Genomic DNA, 20,374 nt, shown 5'->3' with positions numbered 1-20,374 from the left:
TTGAGAGAGATTGGAAAAGCAAAAGAACTTGATAAATGGGTGCGTCACGACTTGACTGACAACAACAAAAAAAAACGCCGTCATTTTCTCTTCTTTTACGCAATAAAAACGACCCGTTTCTCAACCGGGTTGTGATTTGCAATGAAAAGTGAGTGTTTTACGATAACTGGCGACGCTCAACTCAGTGCTTAGACGTTGACGAATCTCCACAACACTTCACGAAGCCGAAGTTGCACGAAAAGAAGGTCATGATGACTGTTTGCTGGTCTGCGACCGGTCTTATTTATTACAGTTTATTTTATTGCGGTGAAATAGTACTGTCGACGACTTCATTAAATGCATCAGAAACTTCGACAACAATACCCAGCATTAGTCAACAGAAATGGCCCAATATTCCTCCATGATAATGCCCGGTCGCACGTTGTTAAACCGACCCTGCAGCAGTTGAACGAATTTGGCTACGGAATTCTGTTTCATCCGCCATACTCTCCAGACATCTCACCTACTGACTACCACTTTTTCAAGCATTTCAACAACTTTCTGCATGAGAAATGCTTCATAAACCTAAGCAATATCAAAAATCGCTTTCAGCGACTTCATCATTGTTATGTTTGACGATCATCTTCGTCGCCAACTGTTATGTTTGCAGGTTGAACCAAATAACGTATAAGGCAATACAAATGAAGACTCAACAAACAAAGGTAGATCAATAAGAAGTGTATTAGGAAAAGTATATTTACAGTATATTTACATAATGGTTGTCAAGTAAGAGAGTCTTGGCTGGAGAACATATCTGCTCTCGGGCTAGGCCTTCTGTGGCTTCTGGTTAACACACACTCAGACTAACCGAGTCTTGCTATATATGCGTAATATTATCCATATATGTAAATGAGTCGGTGCCACCACAACAGTCATCACCAGACCACAAGACTTTTACGTTACTGGCGTAAATACACTTGTTTTGCGTTGGCGAAAGTGTGTTGATTCTCATGGTGCTTGTTTCGATTAATAATTTTTGGTGCGAGCCGAAATATGTTCATTCAAATTTAAAAGTTAAAAAATCGCAAGAACTTTCCTGTCAACCTAACATTTATATAACAGAAAACAGACGCGCGCATGGGAACGGAATCAGCCGCAGCGACAGCAGCCAACATATGCAAATGGCCGTTCGGTGTGCGAAGTGACGTCACAACAAGGAAGGAAGAAAGAAAAAGAGTATTAAAAAAACATGGCCGTGCAGAAAACTGCCACAGGACAGAGTATAGAGTATACCGCAGGTTTTTACATCAGAGTTACCTTCTCCAAGATGCATGTCTTAACGAAGACTGGAGGTGCATCACTCCCAATAAATTAAAGCACCCCCCCAGATACCAACCTGGAGATGTCTACGACTCGGCGCAGTACATACAGCGTCTAGCCTTCCCAAATGGTCACCCATCTGGTACTGACTAGGTATATATATATATAAAATAAAAATTACAATTAAATTTACCAAAATGATCCAAGATGGTAAAATCAAAGTATAATATAAATATTAAAGAATTTATATTTATAAAGTTATCTCAGCCAGATGTAAAAGCTCGATAAAACCTCGATAAAACAAGCTCGATAAAACCAAATAGGAGATAGAGCTTATGTTTCCTTTTCAGATTAACTCTTTTTAAAAGTGTTTTTTAACATGTTTTATTAACTGCTTGCTCGTATGTATATATATATATATATATATATATATATATATATATATATATATATATATATATCTGTGTGTGTGTGTGTGAGAGAGAGAGAGAGAGAGAGAGAGAATATCTCTGTGCTAGAACGTTATTATCTTAAATTTTATGCAATTATGCAGAATGTAGAAACTATGCATAAACAGAATCCAGCCTAATAATGAAATGAAACCAATCATCTGAGAAACCATAAAAATAAATAAGTAATTAATCAACCTTCGTTTTTCAAAGGCATATGCAAATTAGTTAACGTTCGTTTAGTTGCTCGCATATCCAGAACACTCTTTCTTGCCTTGATGAACCGCCTTCGAAATCTAGTGGGAAGTGATGACTTTTTCCCCTAAAGCTTTCTCACAGAAGACACGTTCTTTCTTTGTTTCCTTCTAATGAAAATCACTCCAGACTAGACAAAAAGCCACTTGATGCAAGAAGCTAAAAAATACTCCTTCAAAATTTAAAGATAGCTAATGCTTAGTGTTAGATGCAATACATTCTGGCCAAGAAAACAGCAATTCTTCCTTCTTTGTCAGAAATATCACTCACGGAATAAGAGGATTAAAAGAGCAAAATAAGTGAGAGTTACGAGGCTTTCGAAAGTAAGCCAAGGATCCACTTTCTATTCCTCTTCCGGTTGATAGTGCTCGACTGAACTCTAATCTCTAGTTTCTATCTGTAAAGCCATTCACAGAAAGAACTCGCCTTTCCAACATTCATCCTAACACACAACATCTGGGGAGCTACGCGGACGATGCAACGGTTTATGGCAGCAAATTAAAAAGCATTGGTAATCGAGTTCTCGCCATTTCTCCCCCCTCCCTCTCTCTCTCTCTCTCTCTCTCTCTCTTTCTCTCTCTCTCTCTCTCTTCCAATCTGTAGCACGTACTCTGCGATGGGGAAAATGTGGTATGTTACTTTCAACACTCCTAAAATTAACTCTCGATTCATTTCATCACCAACGTTTGAATCTTTGTTTTATATAACTGACTGTCGCTCCCCTGAAGGAAGAAATCTCCCTTGATAACTTGCAAATGATAGACTTATATTAAACTAGCAGGGTGACGTTCTGCTATAGTTTTTTTATGTTTTCCTTTTGTGCAGTTTCTTCATAATCTTCTCAAGGGGCTCTACGATCTCCTTCAGCTTTCTTTTCAGAATATTGTTTAGAGGAGACTGTGTTTTCATTTTCTCATATGCTTTCACCACGTTCGAGACAGCCCTTCTCGATACGGCCACCATCTTAATCACTTCTGTTCAGCAGCACCTATTATATGTGCACCGAACAATCTGCCCTCTTTAGAAATCTGAAAGATCTCTCATTTGAATTGTTCTTATTAACCATAATCCTAACATCATTCAACCTAACCCTAACACTAACCTAACCATAAACTAACATTAACCATTGAAAAATGGGCGATTACACCGATTTCTATGACAGTGAAAATATTGGAGTGTGAAACAGTTATTCATCATCATTTAAACCACGGCTACCAAGAGAGCAACCCAATGAACGTGACAGCCTGGCGTCATTACCAGATCAAAATGTAGGTAAAGGCACGAAGGTGCCTCAAGTTTCCGGTGTTCAACCACGTGGCCATAAAAACTATTTTTCATTGCCTTATATTGTGGATGTTGTAATTATATGTGTTTTATTCTCCTAAAGAGAAAAAAACAATTCTCTATTTAGATTATTATTACAATTATCATGATTGCACATTGGGATTATTTTAATCTAATAAAATATAACGGTAAGTGAACTTGTTTTATTTCTATCGAAGGAACTTTTATTTCTATCGAAGTCGAATATTTCATATTATTTATTTTTTTAAACTGCAAAATAAACAATGTTTATATGAGAATATTTTTCAATTCGTTCTTTTAATAATAAATAAAAACTTTTCATTGAGTATTTTCAAATATTTTAAAGTTAGAAGGATTTTTCACGACAATTTTTTGTGTTGTTGTTGTTGTTGTTTGCTTTTTTGCTTGTTTGTTTGTTTGTTTGTTTATTAACTAAAACGATCGAGGAATTCAATATTTCAGCACCGGGCGTAATTTATTTCTTTGAAATATATTTAAAACTTAACAGTTTTTGTTTGTTTTATAATATTTTTTCTGTAAATAATTTACATGACTGAAATAGGAAAATCCTTATTCTCACCAGAGACATACGAACACAAATTCGTCTTAAAAATTAACTAATCAGTTTTAATTAAAGTTTTGATATAAACTAAAAATAAAGAGTAAATTAAATTTTAGTTAACATATTTACTTCTTTTTATCTTATAAATAAATGTTGTACGCTTCGTGCTGAAATAATAACATTATTTAGAAAGCCATTCTTAACAGGGGGCTTTCTAACAATTTAATGGAAAAAAGATAATGTAAATATGTAACTTAACTTGAAACCCCTATCTAAAATATAGCACGGTGCGTACACTGCACAAGCACCATTCTTCTTCTTCTTATTATTATTATTATTATTATTATTATTATTATTACAACAACAACAATAATGAAAAAGGTACTTCACGGGGAATGTTGACCCTGCGTAAACGGGTTTTAATTTAATGGCTGCTCTCTAAAAGTGCTTACGCAAAAGGTTTCATTGGTTTAATTAATCTCGAAAACATTTTTGAAGGTACTATTTGAGGCCAAAAAAAGCCAAAAGCATTATTTGAATATGCATGAAAAAATAAATTATTTGAATATGTATGAAAAAATAAATTATTTGAATATGCATGAAAAAATAAATTATTTGAATATGTATGAAAAAATAAATTATTTGAATATGTATGAAAAAATAAATTATTTGAATATGTATGAAAAAATAAATTATTTGAATATGTATGAAAAAATAAATTATTTGAATATGCATGAAAAAATAAATTATTTGAATATGTATGAAAAAATAAATTATTTGAATATGTATGAAAAAATAAATTATTTGAATATGCATGAAAAAATAAATTATTTGAATATGTATGAAAAAATAAATTATTTGAATATGTATGAAAAAATAAATTATTTGAATATGTATGAAAAAATAAATTATTTGAATATGCATGAAAAAATAAATTCTTTGAATATGCATGAAAAAATAAATTATTTGAATATGTATGAAAAAATAAATTATTTGAATATGTATGAAAAAATAAATTATTTGAATATGCATGAAAAAATAAATTATTTGAATATGTATGAAAAAATAAATTATTTGAATATGTATGAAAAAATAAATTATTTGAATATGCATGAAAAAATAAATTATTTGAATATGTATGAAAAAATAAATTATTTGAATATGTATGAAAAAATAAATTATTTGAACATGTATGAAAAAATAAATTATTTGAATATGTATGAAAAAATAAATTATTTGAATATGCATGAAAAAATAAATTATTTGAATATGCATGAAAAAATAAATTATTTGAATATGTATGAAAAAATAAATTATTTGAATATGCATGAAAAAATAAATAATTTGAATATGTATGAAAAAATAAATTATTTGAATATGTATGAAACAATAAATTATTTAAATATGAATGAAAAAATAAATTATTTGAATATGTATGAAAAAATTAATTATTTGAATATGTATGAAAAAATAAATTATTTGAATATGTATGAAAAAATAAATTATTTGAATATGTATGAAAAAATAAATTATTTGAATATGCATGAAAAAATAAATTATTTGAATATGCATGAAGAAATAAATTATTTGAATATGTATGAAAAAATAAATTATTTGAATATGTATGAAAAAATAAATTATTGTAATATGCATGAAAAATAAATTATTTGAATATGTATGAAAAAATAAATTATTTGAATATGTATGAAAAAATAAATTATTGTAATATGCATGAAAAAATAAATTATTTTAATATGTATGAAAAAATAAATTATTTGAATATGTATGAAAAAATAAATTATTTGAATATGTATGAAAAAATAAATTATTTGAATATGTATGAAAAAATAAATTCTTTGAATATGCATGAAAAAATAAATTATTTGAATATGTATGAAAAAATAAATGTAGCAAAAATAAAAAATATTACCGTCGAAAATATAACAATAAAAATTAATTAAAACAAAATGAAAATAAAATAAAAACAAGCACGAAATAAAAGTAGGAGTCAAATTAAATTAAAGAAATAAAAAAAATACACGATCGATTACAAAAAGTGAGATATATACGAAGAAAGTGAAATAAAATCTCAGAAAGCAGCTATTAAATTAAAACCCGTTTATCTAGGGTCCACGTTCTCTGTGAAGTGCCAACAAAAAGAACTGTAGATGACATCGACTGGCGCCACACAAACTAGTTGTGAAGGGTCAGGGAGGATGGAAAGTCCGAGGTGGGAGAGTACTAACCAGACCTCCACTGGAAGTCTACAGTTCAAATCTGGTACCTTGGGGAGGCATTTTGTCATTCAAACCGCAGGAAACACCAATGGCCGACGCCAACGAGAAATCAATGGCAAACGGCCGTTGCGTGAAATCATCTCCACGAGTGGTCAAGAGGTGGAGAACATTGGAAATCTGGGGAGACTTGTTGCCACTCAGACTCCAGCGAATACCACAGGTTACTGCCAGTGAGCGATCACAGATGATGGTTTGTGAGACAACTCCTAGTGAGTAAAACAACAACAACAACAACAACAACAAAAACAATAATAATAATAATAACAACAATAATAATAATAATAATAATGATAACAATTATAATAATAATAATAATGATAACAATAATAATAATAATAATGATGATAACAATAATAATAATAATAATAATAATAATAATAATAATAATAATGTACCCTCCCAAATTCACCACCAACCTGATTTCATATCGTAGATGTTTACTATATTTTCTTAGTTTTTAACCAATATTCACATTATAGTATGATTGTTTTTTTTATTTGTTACGTGAGCTTTATTTCCGTATTCATGTATTCTGCACTGATATGAAAATGAAGACTATAGCGGAGTATAGGATTCCTAACCATGTAACTGTTGAAAATACGCTACACATTTTGATGAAAAACATGGGAAAAATGAATATAAAATAACAGAAAACCAAAACTTTAAATCTAATTTCTATATTAAAAGTAATAGTTATTTAAATATTTCAACGTATAATCTTGTGGGGAAAAATCCAGCTCCCCAATAAGTCGTACTCTGGATAGGAACAAAAATAAAAATTGTCTCAGTCACGAAGGATTTCTCTTCCACCGGCCGTGGACAGAAGAAGTGAATTGTAGCATCAGAACAGATACTACACTATGATCTTGTCCCGAAGGCCAAGAATTGTTTGTGTTTTATGTTTCTTTAATTGTTTATTCCCTAAATTCATAATTCAGTTTTATCAATATTAGATTTTATATTGCTTTAAAATTAGGTAATTTTACGTAGATAATATTTATATTTTATATTGAATAAAGTTCAGTTTCATTATTAATCGAATTGGGTTCTTTTATTTTCTTTTTTTTTTAACATGTTTTAATGTTCTTTTTAAAAATGCCGTCATATAGTATCGACAGTAACAGTTCGACAAATCTTACCTACATTGTCTGCAGGCATTTTTTAGTTAACAGGCTTTTTATATCTCGGTGGTCGTGTTTAAACCCGGGCAACGTTGTGTCTGCCTGCTAGCGATTTAATAAAGCCGTTCAACATTATTGGTTTCCAGTCCCATTGTTTTCTTTCAATAGGTATTAACTTCTTTGCGTACACAAGAAGCCATTTTGTTTTGAAAGTTAATTAATAATTAACCTTCCTGTGTACATTCGCAAATTTAAAATAGCAGCGCCTGTAGAACGCATTGTTTTGTCTCTCTTTGATCATGCTTTTTTTTAGGTATGTAAATAATTCTATGCGCTGTGTCTTCTTTTTGTCAATTTATCTCTGGAAAATTCGTTGGTGTTTTCAACCCTCTGATCACGATCGGCCATTAATTTTGTATAATGTCTCGAACAATGCGACACTTCTTCAGATGATGGTTTGGTTATCTTAATTGAAAATTCTTCAAACGGTCTCGTGAATAAGTCAAACTTTTGAAACACATATCTTTAGTACGAGAAACGACAAAATGGTTTCAGTTCTTTGGATTTTTTTTTTTTTTTGTAATTTATTTATTTTATTTTTTGTTATTTATCTTTTTTATTTTTCTGCAGTCCCGATTGAAAATCCTATTATGGCTATTTTTGATTTGATAGAACTGTAAATGAATATATATATATATATATATATATATATATATATATATATATATATATATATATATATATATATATATATATATATATATAAAGCTGAATGTGTGCGTGTGTGTGTGTGTGGTCACGAATAGGCTCCTATATGGTTGACTATTTTAAAAAGCTGATTACATATAATGATAGATGTATCGAGACACAGGTATGGGTATGTTTGATCTGGCAGAACGGTGGTTCATTAAAAGTGTGGGGTCTGCGTTCGCGCCTAGTCCACAAAGTATGGAAATAAAAAATTAAAAAAAAAAAAAAAAAAAAAGTTTACAAGTGTTTTTGATAAAGATGTACATGAGAATACTTTGATAAGTATGTTTTAACTTAAATAGGGATGGTATAATAAAATTGTGGGGTCTGCGTTCGCGTCTGGTCTTCATGGAATGGAAATAGGCACAAACTTTAATAAAGACTTTTCATATCTATCTGCGTAAGTATACTTTCATAATTATGTTTCAGCTTGAAGAAATATGGTATAATAAAATTATGAGGTGTTCGTTCGCGCCTGACCTCCATAGAATGGAAATATGTCACAAAGTTTAACAAGGTTTTTTTTTTTAATATAGATCCACAGAATATTGTGATAAGTGTTTCAGTGTGAACAGGTATGGCATAATAAATTATGGGATTTATCTATTTTATTTTTACTTTCATCATATTTTGCTTTGGTTTGATGTCCCCAAATTCCAAGCTATCTCTTTACAACCCTTCCTTTTCATAACCTATCATACTTTCATAAATCCGAGTCCATTTTCTGTAGGCGGTTTTTGAACCCAATCAACGACGGGTACTTTTGTTAGTATATATATATATATATATATATATATATATATATATATATATATATATATATATATATATAGATATATATATATATATATATATATATATATATATATAAACTGCGTCAATCGCTTTATTGCAGATTAGTAAAATATCAATATTCCACTTAATGTATGTCACAAAAAATTTAAATTGTATAATCAAATGACTGCTTTTAAGGTTAGTTATTTCCCAAACTTTTATTCAAATTCATTCGATATTCACAAATTCATTACATTTTATTTTTTATCAAAGAATTTCTACTGTCCATCACTTTATTGCAGTTGTATTAAGGCAAAAATACAAAGACTAATCATGAAAACTTTACTCTCTATTATATTTTTCTGTAAAAGAATAATAAACAAAAGCACATCCTAGGTGCTAAGCCTCATATAAATTAATTATTTACCGCCATAGCAACCATTTCTTTAAATAACTTTATTAAACAATTTTTGGTCCCCAGAAAAAGTCAATTCTTTGATCTTAAAAGGAGTTATGGCTCTAGCAACATCAACTATGTTCCTCCACAAGGCATCCTTTAAAGTAAATTGCTCACCTCCCTCATAAACTCCTCTTTTTAATATTAACCAGAGATAGTCAATGGGATTAAGGTCTAGAGAACACGGTGGCCATGTCATGAGAGTTTCCCCAACGAATTCCATAGAATCAAGGAGATGCAGTCGCCAAAAGCTGAATGATATGGAACATTGTCACGTATAAAAATCATTTGAAAGCGATGTGACAATGGTAGGTCATCTAGCCATATCGACAACCGTTTAACCAGAAAGGCCGTGTATGCATTGCTGGTAAGTTTTACACCCTCTGGCGCTCGGAATGGTCCAACTAACATCCCCAATGATTCCCGGCCAAAACATGATGCCTCCACCTCCTTGTTGGCGATTAACTCTGTAAGGGGTTGGTGTTCGGTTCGAGTTCCAAACTTTGGTCCATCCATTCGTAAATAGGACACATTGGAAATCCATTTTCATGTAATTTTCTGCCCAAACTATTCGTTTTCCCCTATGTTGTTTGCTCAATGGAGGCTTTGGAATAGTTTTGATGTTCCTTGCAATCTCACTCAGCACATTAAATCAGACCTGCCTGGATATTGGAGCGATTCCAGCTCTTGCAAAAATGGAAGCACTGGTACTGTTTGGGTTTCGGTTGACTTCCCTACGAATTTTTCGATTATCACGATGTGAAAGGTTTCTCCTGGTGCCCTTATCTTTTCTGGATTTGTTGTTGGGTTGTTTATGAATGAAGCCAAAGTTCTTGGATCCCTTTCCAGCTCCATAGCTGAATCTTTGATGAACAACCCTTCTGCGAGTTCAACAACAAACCTTTCCTTTTCGATAACCGTTAATCGGCCCCTTTTTTGGCATTTTAAAAGACATGCAATAATGCGATGGACAGCATAAATTACTTGATATATATATATATACATAACTATATGTATACACACACACAGACACACACACACACATATATATATGTATATACTGTGTGTGCAAAATCAAGACTTCAAGACAAGGTGTTGATGGACACCAAAAGTGTATTTCATTTAACGTTACAATTGTTTCCATGTCCAGTTCGACAATTTCAAGCATTTTATCATGTAAAAATTTTCAAACCCCAGCATTTCTTCAGACTTTATGAATAAACACACTTTTGGCAATGTAGCATTTTTTGAATAGAAAGAAAAAAAAGGGGGGAGAATCCCTAACGGGAAAAGCATGCGAGAAACATTTACCTTGGTTGTGGTTACGGGAAAGCCCATTTAAATATTAATGTACCGTCTAATTTTCGTATCCTTATTTAAGAACAGAGTTATGGGAAGTTTCTACGAAGAGCCCTAAGCCATTTAAAAAAAAATTTTGGCTTAAAACCTATTGGTATATGAAAATTTACTGAATTACACGAACTCAGTATATCATATATATATATATATATATATATATATATATATATATATATATATATATATATACATATATATACGTAGATTTTGTTGTTGATTTTTTAAACGATATTTAGGTTAGCGTCTCCACCTTGGAGATCGGGTGTTTTATAGAAAATCGACCATTTTTTTTTATCATGACGTAAACAAATAATATTTTATTTATTTATTTATTTTTAAAAACACTAATCTACGTACATGCATGTTTCGGAGCCCTGCCCCTCTTCAGCGTAGCTTGACTGTTATTATTAATCGAACTCCGGACCTTATGTATAAGGTTAATCTATTACGCTATGATGTCATAGACAATTTACTGTTCAGTTTTTATTTTTTTACTCTTGTTTAAAAAATAAACTTGATCACAGTGTCACGGAGTTAAGACATGAAAAGCGAGACCATATATTTATTTAAAAAAATACTTTAGTTTAAACAATTTTTTTGTTATTACGAAACAAAAATAAAAAAAAAATAAAACACTTATGTATTATAAAAAAAAGCAAGTATTTTATTCAGTAGAATTAATTTAGTTTAAACAATTCTTATTTTATTACGAAACAAAAAAAGAAAACACCGTACTTATGTTTTTTGTTTGTTTGTTTTTTGTACCGCATGAAATAATGACGTTATTATTTCGAAGGACATTCTTAACATGGGGAGAGGACTGTGTTGTTTAAAAGTCATTTCGCGGGTACTTTTGTAGTATGCAGACGGCAGCTATTGTTAGTAACTGTAATTTCTTCTTAGCCAAAGGACGCAGTAAATAAATTATAAACGATTATGTTTTCCGAATAGGAGAATATTGTAAAACGAAAACATTTATTGTATAAAAATGTATCAATATATAATTACAAAAACTTTTATTTAAAAGTCGGCGTAAAACAAATATAATTTTAATAAAACAATTATGTAATGAAAGTAACACTGGATTTCGATCAAGTAAAATATAAAGTAAATATAAAGTAAATATAAGTTTAAATATAAATATAAATATAAAGTAAATATAAATATAAAGTAAATATAAAGTATAAATATAAATAAAATTATTAAAGTAAATATAAAGCAAATATAAAGTAAATATAAAGTAAAAATAAAGTAAAAATATAAATAAAATTATTGAAGTAAATATAAAGTTAACATAAAGTAAATATAAAGTAAATCTAAAGTATAAACATAAATAAAATTATTAAAGTAAATATAAATCAAATATAAAGTAAATATAAAGTAAATATAAAGTAAATATAAGGTATAAATATAAATAAAATTATTAAAGTAAATATAAAGTAAATATAATTTTAATAGAACAATTATGTAATGAAAGCAACATTGGATTTCGATAAAGTAAAATAGATCCTTTTTGTTTCGAACAAATAAATAATTTAAATGAAACATTTTTTTCGAACAAATAAATAATTTAAATAAAACATTTTTTCGAACAAATAAATAATTTAAATGAAACATTTTTTTCGAACAAATAAATAATTTAAATAAAAAAAATTTTTTCGAACAAATAAATAATTTAAATAAAACATTTTTTTTTCGAACAAATAAATAATTTAAATAAAAAAAATTTTTCGAACAAATAAATAATTTAAATAAAACATTTTTTTTTCGAACAAATAAATAATTTAAATAAAACATTTTTTTCGAACAAATAAATAATTTAAACTCTATCATCCACCATCAATTATAAAACAGATTCCTAACTCGATCGTAAGTAAACTCAGCAATAACTCAAACGATGAAAATGTATCTAACAGGTCAATCAATATCTATGAAACAGCCCTAAAAAATAGTGGATACAAAAATATTGATATCAAATATAAGCAACAAAACACCAATCTTCACTCACTCTCACTTACATTCGTTGGTTAAGTGCTTAATTATAGATTATAATCATGGATATCCACGGACACATGTTTCGTCGTATCCACGATGATGTGCCGTAGATGCGTTGAAAACATTTTTCAATGGATAATTATTTTATCTATAATATATTTATCTATAAAATTGAGTATGTGTGTGAGGACACTTCTCAACCTATATCCTCAACGAATTTTGGATAGGCAAACTTGAAAGTCGGTGTATAGGATATACAGACATTTGGAAAACTTTTTTAATCCGCTTTCATCCAGAAAAAAGGGTTGTTTAGGGGTAAAATTTGAAAAGTTGCTACGTGAGAGACTACCGGATTTTTTTTTTATCTGTTTACAACTGTGTTAAGACTGCGCATGCGCGCTCGTGAAATATGACAGCTTCTTTATGTTAAGTATGAGTTGGTTTGAAAACACTCTTTGAAAGTCATGATAAGTTGACGTAATGGTTATTGTAATTGACACACTAACTTTAGGTTTTGACGTTAATCTTAGCTTATACACACCCAACAAGCAGCTAAATCCCACCCCTACACAGTAGAGATCCCTAGATGTAAGAGAGCTTTCTACTTCAGTAGTTTCTTCCCCAGAACCGCTAGACTTTGGAATTCCCTTCCGGGTCCCTGTTTCCCCAACTTTGCTGACATGCAGAAGTTCAAGTGTAACGTGAACCGACATCTTGCTGCCCAACTTCCTACATAGTACCCCTGTAACTTATGTCCCTGATAGTAGCCCCCTACACCAAAGTGGCAATGTGCCTTGTTTGGAGTAAAATGTAATTAAAAAAGCTTGAGTATTTTTTACTTACAAGAAGTGAACTATTTAGAAAAACATAATATTGTTATGCACGTCTCAGTTTTTTTCCGGTTTTTTTTTCAGTTTTTTTTTAATGGATTTAACGTTACGTTTAATACCTGCGGTATTTCTGTTTATAATAAATAAAAATTCTATATTAATCAAAATATAATATTTACTACCCTGGGTGGCCGGCGTTGCCCGAGTGTTTGGAGGTGTGAGTTAAACGTGGTAGTAGGCAGGCTCGAACCCGCGACGCAAAAGCGGAAAAGAAAGTGAAAGAAAATCTGACGTCTTACCGCTACTCCGTGATACGACCGGAAGCTCAGAACGTTAAAATTAGGCAAAGTCAATCCAGCCGATACGATGATTTGCAAAAATGTCCCGCAAATAATCGACCCCTCCTTGTACAAACTGTCCAATTGAAGGTGAAGGAATTAATGTTTTCGGCTAATTTTTCGATATTTGTCGCCCGAGACGTCGAGCTTTAAAATGGCATCGATCTTATGAAAATCCGTCGCCTCTGTCAAACGTTTAACGCATACATACATACATGATGATTGCAACGTCTTGTCAGACGAGTGCCACTCCCTCAGACACTTAAAGTCCATGAGCCCAAAAATGACTTCCATCACCACATGACCATTTTTATAGACAAATGCCTGAGGGAGTATCTATACACAGATGATGTTACAGAGTCTTAGCTTTGTACGACAGCTAAATCTCTCTCTCGATTCAAACTGTTGAAATTCAGCAACAAGCAAGAGCAAGATAACCAGCAACAAGTTAAACTGCAGACCAGCTTAATGCGGGTACTGGTTTCCCGCTTTATGGTTTTTTAAAATCAGAGATTTGCTTCTCCTAGAAAGGTTGCCTTCACCACGGCTTACGGGAGCCCTCTCCACCCCAACACACACACACACACGGAGCTAGTTGGCCGTTGACCCTTCAGAGAGACTAGCCACCCTCCTCACCAAACAAGTCTGGTTGGGGAACCAGTTTAGTCGCCGGTGATCCAACCATGAGGCAGGTAGTACTGGGTTACATGGTGCCAGTAGCATATGACATGACCTGACCATACATACATACATACATACATTTAAACAGACAGGTGAGATTTATATCATAGATGAGTATTTTACAACAGGACAACACCAGATATATCTTCTGGTAATTAAATAAATGCTTAAAAACTTATATGTGTGTATGTGTTTGGAATATCCGCTTTTGTGATTATCTTTCATTCTTTGTTTAGAAGCTCAATATTTGTTAAATATAACAACAGAGCACGTATAGATGAATAACACTATAGCTATATTCTAAGACCATAGGTTTCATTTGTCGCAACAATCAGTTCTTTCAACATATTGAAACTTTGGTTCATTTTACAGACCTGTTTCGTTTATGTAGAACAATCAATATTTTTATGTTAACATTGAATTATTCTTACCTATACCCATCAGAAAGAAAAAAAAATTCTCAGAAAGGAAAAAGCATGACCATATAATGTACGACACAATCACGTTAACACACCGGTTCTCGCCAGAATATTCGAAGTTAAGCAACGGTGAGCCTGGCTAGTACCAGGTGGGTGACAATTTGGGAAGGCTAGGCGCTGTATGTACCCTCTGGGAGGTTGGGCGTAGGGCCAGCACTATCACCCCATCAAAAGAACTCCTCGCTACAAAAGCATCTACAAAGTTGTGGATGGCCTTTGCCCTTCCAGGGGCTCAAGGCTATGGAAGAAGAGAGGTTGCGAGCTCGTCTTTGTTTTATCGTTATTTCCATGGCAAGCGCTCGTCCGAGCTCCAATCTCTGGTCCCCCCTTGCCAATCCTTCATGATAAACACCCGTCTAGCTAAAACCACTCTCAGTAATTTCCCCCACTCTTTATCTGTGCCTAAATCAAAACGTAGATTCCATGGACATAGCTTTTTTTCTGAGAAATGCACGCCTGTGGAATTCTCTCCCGTTTGCCTGTTTCCCACCTGACTACAACTTGGACGTCTTCAAGTCCAACATAAACAAATTCCTGATTAATCGCCCCCTTAAGTAAGACACTTTATCAAATCTCCAATACCAACTATTACTAAGATAGTATTCCATTGATTATTGTACACAAAATAACCCTTATCCCCGAGTGGCTTCCGGGCCTTGATAAGTGGTGATCCCCATGTAAAAAAAATAGAGAGAAAAATTTACATCGCGAGTTTCTTTATTTATATTGATATATACGTAGATATTTATGTACATGTGTTTGCACATGTCCCTAGAATGTAGTGCAACTAAAATGTAAGGGAGATCATTTTTTCTTGTAAAATCCCCGGGGGAGGTGATTTATATCGAACAAAAAATCTCTATCTTTACTATTATATAAATGTCACTTTGTGTGTGCGTGGAAAAGATAGTTTTTCCTCATAGGTTCCGAAACGGCTGAGTCTATCTTTTGCAAATTTCACACAGAAATAATGTATATATCTGGCAGTGTTTTAGATATGATTTGTGTCGAAATGAATCCGATAAATATCGAAAATCGAAAACATTTGATCTTAATAACAGTCCTTTTCCTATAGATAAAAAAAGGAGGAATTCTTGCAAGGGAATATTTTACGATGCACCGGTCGATGTTACATAAAATATTCTCCCGTACAAATTCTTCTTCTTTTTTTACCTATAACAGAAGAAAAAAATATTTTTAAGATCGTCAAACCCAAATATAAGCTGACGTGATATTGTAAACAAACACAGACGGACTTTGATGAACGACATTATCATTATTATTTTTTTTTATTGTTTTATTTTATTTATTTAGTTTTTTTTTTTTTTTTTTTTTTTTTTTCAAATTAGTCCATCGGGCAAATTATTCCTTTATTATAATATTCAACAAAGGACTGATTCTATAATCATATACAATCTTTATAAATTAAAATATCATGTTAAAGCGCATTGCAATAAACCTAACATATATATGCATGTATTTATATAAAAGTGTAAAATAAATATATTTTCTCTGTATCTATTTATTTACTTATTCTTTTTCTTTTTTTTTCTTTTTTTTTCTTTTTTTTTTACACAGGCATCACCACATAGTCAAGGCCAAGAGGTCACTCGAGGATAAGGGTTAAAGAGTGTACAGTAGAAATTGGACAATATAGTAATCAATTCGGTAAATTTGTTAACTTATATGGAACGGCTCATCAAGAACTTGTTTACGTTAGACTTGAAGACAACCATATTGTAGTAAGCCGGAAAGCAGGAAAACGGAAAACAATTCCACAGGTGTGCAGTTCTAAGAAAGAAGCTTTGTTCATGGAATCTACATTTAGGTTTAGGCACAGATAAAGAGTGGGGGGATTATTGAGAGTGTTTATAACTAGACGAGTGTTTCTTGTGAAAGTTTGCGGAGGGGAGGACCATTGACTGAAGCTCAGTCGAACACTTTCCATGAAAATAACGATACATCAGAGACAAACTCGCAACATCTCTTCTGTGAGATAGAGGTTGCAAGGAAGAGAAAAGGACATCTACTACGAGGCTACGAAGTCTATTTTGAACTCTATCAAGCCAGGAGCAGTCCTTTCTAACAGCTCCTGGCCAGATGTGGCAACAGTACTCCATCCTTGGACGTACCTGGCTCTTATATAGATAGAGAATTGCATCAGCAGTGAGATATCTACTGGATCGATAGAAAGATCCCACCATTTCTTACCATCTTTCCTAATTTTATTCTCCTCTTTCTTAGAATTTTTCTAAATTTTCTATATTTATCATTGTCTCTCTGTCATTCTCCCTCGTTCTCTTAATATTTCTCTCCATCTTTCTCTCTCTCTCTCTCTCTCTCTCTCTCTTTCTTTCTTCTCCTTTTTGCTCGTAATATTTCTTTCTCTCCCCTCTTTTACTTTTTCTTCCTCTATTAGGAATCGCTCTTTCTTTCTCTCTTTCTCTCCCCCCCCTCCAAGTCGGTTTCCGTGTACTCATTCCTTTTAGAATTTCACCCTTCCTCTCTCTCTCTCTTTCTCTCTCTTTCTCTTACTTCTTCCCACTCTCCCTCTCTTTCTCTCTCTCTCTTTCTCTCTCTCTCTCTCAAACCTTTTAGAATTTCTCTATTTCTTTTTCTTACCCTTTTTCTTTTTGCCACTCTCTCTCTTTTTCTCTCTTTCTCTCTTTCTTTCTATAATTGCTGCCTTTTTCTCTCTGTCTCTTTTTTCACTCTTTCTCTCCATCTTCTTAATACGAAATGCCTTAAATAAATTTCCAGACGTTTTTGTACAAGCATTAAAAATTGTCGCAGACTCTTTAAAATTCAGTATATTACTGCTATACATCCTATGAGATAACTGACCAAGCTTTATGATTTCTGGTTCAAATGAACAGCTACAGCAGAAATTGGAACACACTCTACTAAAGCCTGATTGTCTCAGCTGATGAATTTCAAAAATGCAATCTTGACGTGAGGACACCTTAGAAGAACTATATGCAATAAAATTCCGTTTTAAATATGAAACATGCCAATATGGAAAATACCGTATGAAATGCTTCAAATTGCTTTTGGACCAACTTGCACGAATCGAGCATCAGTGGCATAAAAGATTCAAGGAAGGCAAAGAATCTGTAAGGGATGATGAGAAGTGTGGAAGGAGTAAGGAAGTCAGAACACCATAGTTGTTTGGCCAAAATAAGAATCACATGTATAAGGACCGTTGTGTGTCTATGGAGACATTAAGTGCAGAGTTTGATGTCAGTGTGGGAACTGTACACACAATCATTTGCGAGGAACTGAAGATGCGGACGATTAGAGCAATTGCACCATTTCACAACTCTATCCTTGTCACAGACTATTTTACCAAGATTGGCACCAAGACAGTTTCTCACCCTCCCTATAGTCCGGACCTTGCTCCCTGTGACTTTTGGTTATTCTCTAAGCTTAAGGAGAACCTTGGAGGTTGTCGTTATGAGATAATTAGGGAGATAAAAGAGGCTGTGACCAGGATCATTGACATGCTCACACGAGAGAACTTCCATTGCAGGCAGAGGAGATTACTTCGAAGGAAACTAGTTTCATGTGAGTACTATCAATAAATGTGCCCGTACAAAAAGTCTGGAAACTTATTGAATGCACCTCGCATATATATATATATATATATATATATATATATATATATATATATATATATATATATATATATATTACCGTTTTTTTCTGTTTAGTTACATTATGTTTCAGTTACCGGACCGTGTTTGGCGATCCAATAATCTCGTCAGCCATTTCACTAACGAGACACATGCCGAATCCCCCACCACCTTCTAATACTTATTAAACCTTAGAACTCGAAATTGAAAGTAACCCCCCTCTCGTTACCCCTGTATATCTCGCTCTCTCCTCCTCCCCTCCCTGTATTCCTATGTCTCTATCCACAGAAGAGATGAACTACCCAGATTCCCCACAACCACCTAATGTTCTTAAACTCCAAAACCTAAACACTGTCGATCTACAAACAACTCCCCTCCTCTTTCCTTTATTTTTCCTTTTTCGCTTCTCTCGCACCCCGCACCCCCCCCCCCCGATATCATTCCTCCATAAACAAGCATTTCTGTAAAGTCTGACGAGGCTATTGGATCACTAAACACGGTCTGGTAACCGAAACATAATGTAACTAAACAGAAAAAAAACGGTAATAAAAAAAATAAAGCGCATATTTGAGCACTTTCTTCGGGTTTTTATTAATTACAATTTTTTCTATATATATATATATATATATATATATATATATATATATATATATATATATATATATATATATATATATATATATATATATATGTATGTATATAGTAAGTTAGAAAATATATATGGCAATTAAACTTAATTGCCATATATATTTTATAACTTACTACCTAGCTCTACCTGCGTATTGAGCACTGTTGAAGTAAATTCTGGATGCAGTGGCAAGAGAGAAAGACGTGACCTTTTGTCGATTAATTTTAAGTTTACGCATAAAGTTATACTTTCGTATATTAATTTATGTAATTAAATGAAGTAGGTACATGTGTGTGTGTGTGTGTGTGTGTGTGTGTGTGTGGTGTGTGTGTGTGTGTGTGTGTGTGTGTGTGTGTGCGTGTGTGTGTGTGTGTGTGTGTGCGTGTGTGTGTCTTTTTATCTCTTTTTCTCTATCTCTTTCTATTTTCACTTCTTTTTAACTATTCGTCTCTCTAAATCTTGATTCAAATTTCGTTCTATTTCTTTATTTTCTCCAACCACCACCTCTTTCCGAATTCTCCTTCAATTTCTCATTTCTTTTTTTCTTTTACTTCTTCCCACTCACTATTTCGCTCTCTCTCTCTCTCTCTCTCTCTCTCTCTCTCTCTCTCTCTCTCTCTCTCTCTCTCTTGCTTTCTCTTTCTCTCTTTCTCTCTCTCTCTACTTTCTTCTTGTAAAATGTTTTCCTTTATTTTTGTTCTCTTTCTCCCACCTCTCTTTCTCTCTCTCTCTCTCTCTCTCTCTCTCTCTACTTTTAAAATGTTTTCCTTTCTTTTTGTTCGCTTTCTCTCCCTCGCGCCCTCTCTCGCTCTCTCTCTCTCTCTCTCTATTCCTTCATTTTAGAATTTCTCCCTTTCTTCTCCTTTTCTCACTTTTTTCCACGCGTTCTCTCTCTCTATCTTCATCTTTTTTAAAATCTCTCACCCCTTATCTCTCTCACTCTTCCCATCTCTCTCTATTTCTCTCTCTCTCTCTCTCTCTCTCTATATATATATATATATATATATATATATATATATATATATATATATATTAATCTCTTAAAATCTCAATCCAAATCTTGCTTTCTTTCTGTATTCTCCCATCCCCACCACCTTTTTTTTCTAATTCCAATTGCCCCCAAGACATACAGAGTGTTAATCTCTGACCTTTCAAGCAGCATT

This window comes from Euprymna scolopes, chromosome 22, assembly GCF_053919585.1.
Source record: "Euprymna scolopes isolate OS-2025 chromosome 22, ASM5391958v1, whole genome shotgun sequence".
NCBI classification, from domain to species: domain Eukaryota; kingdom Metazoa; phylum Mollusca; class Cephalopoda; order Sepiida; family Sepiolidae; genus Euprymna; species Euprymna scolopes.
Note: the sequence above shows the minus strand (reverse complement) of the source record.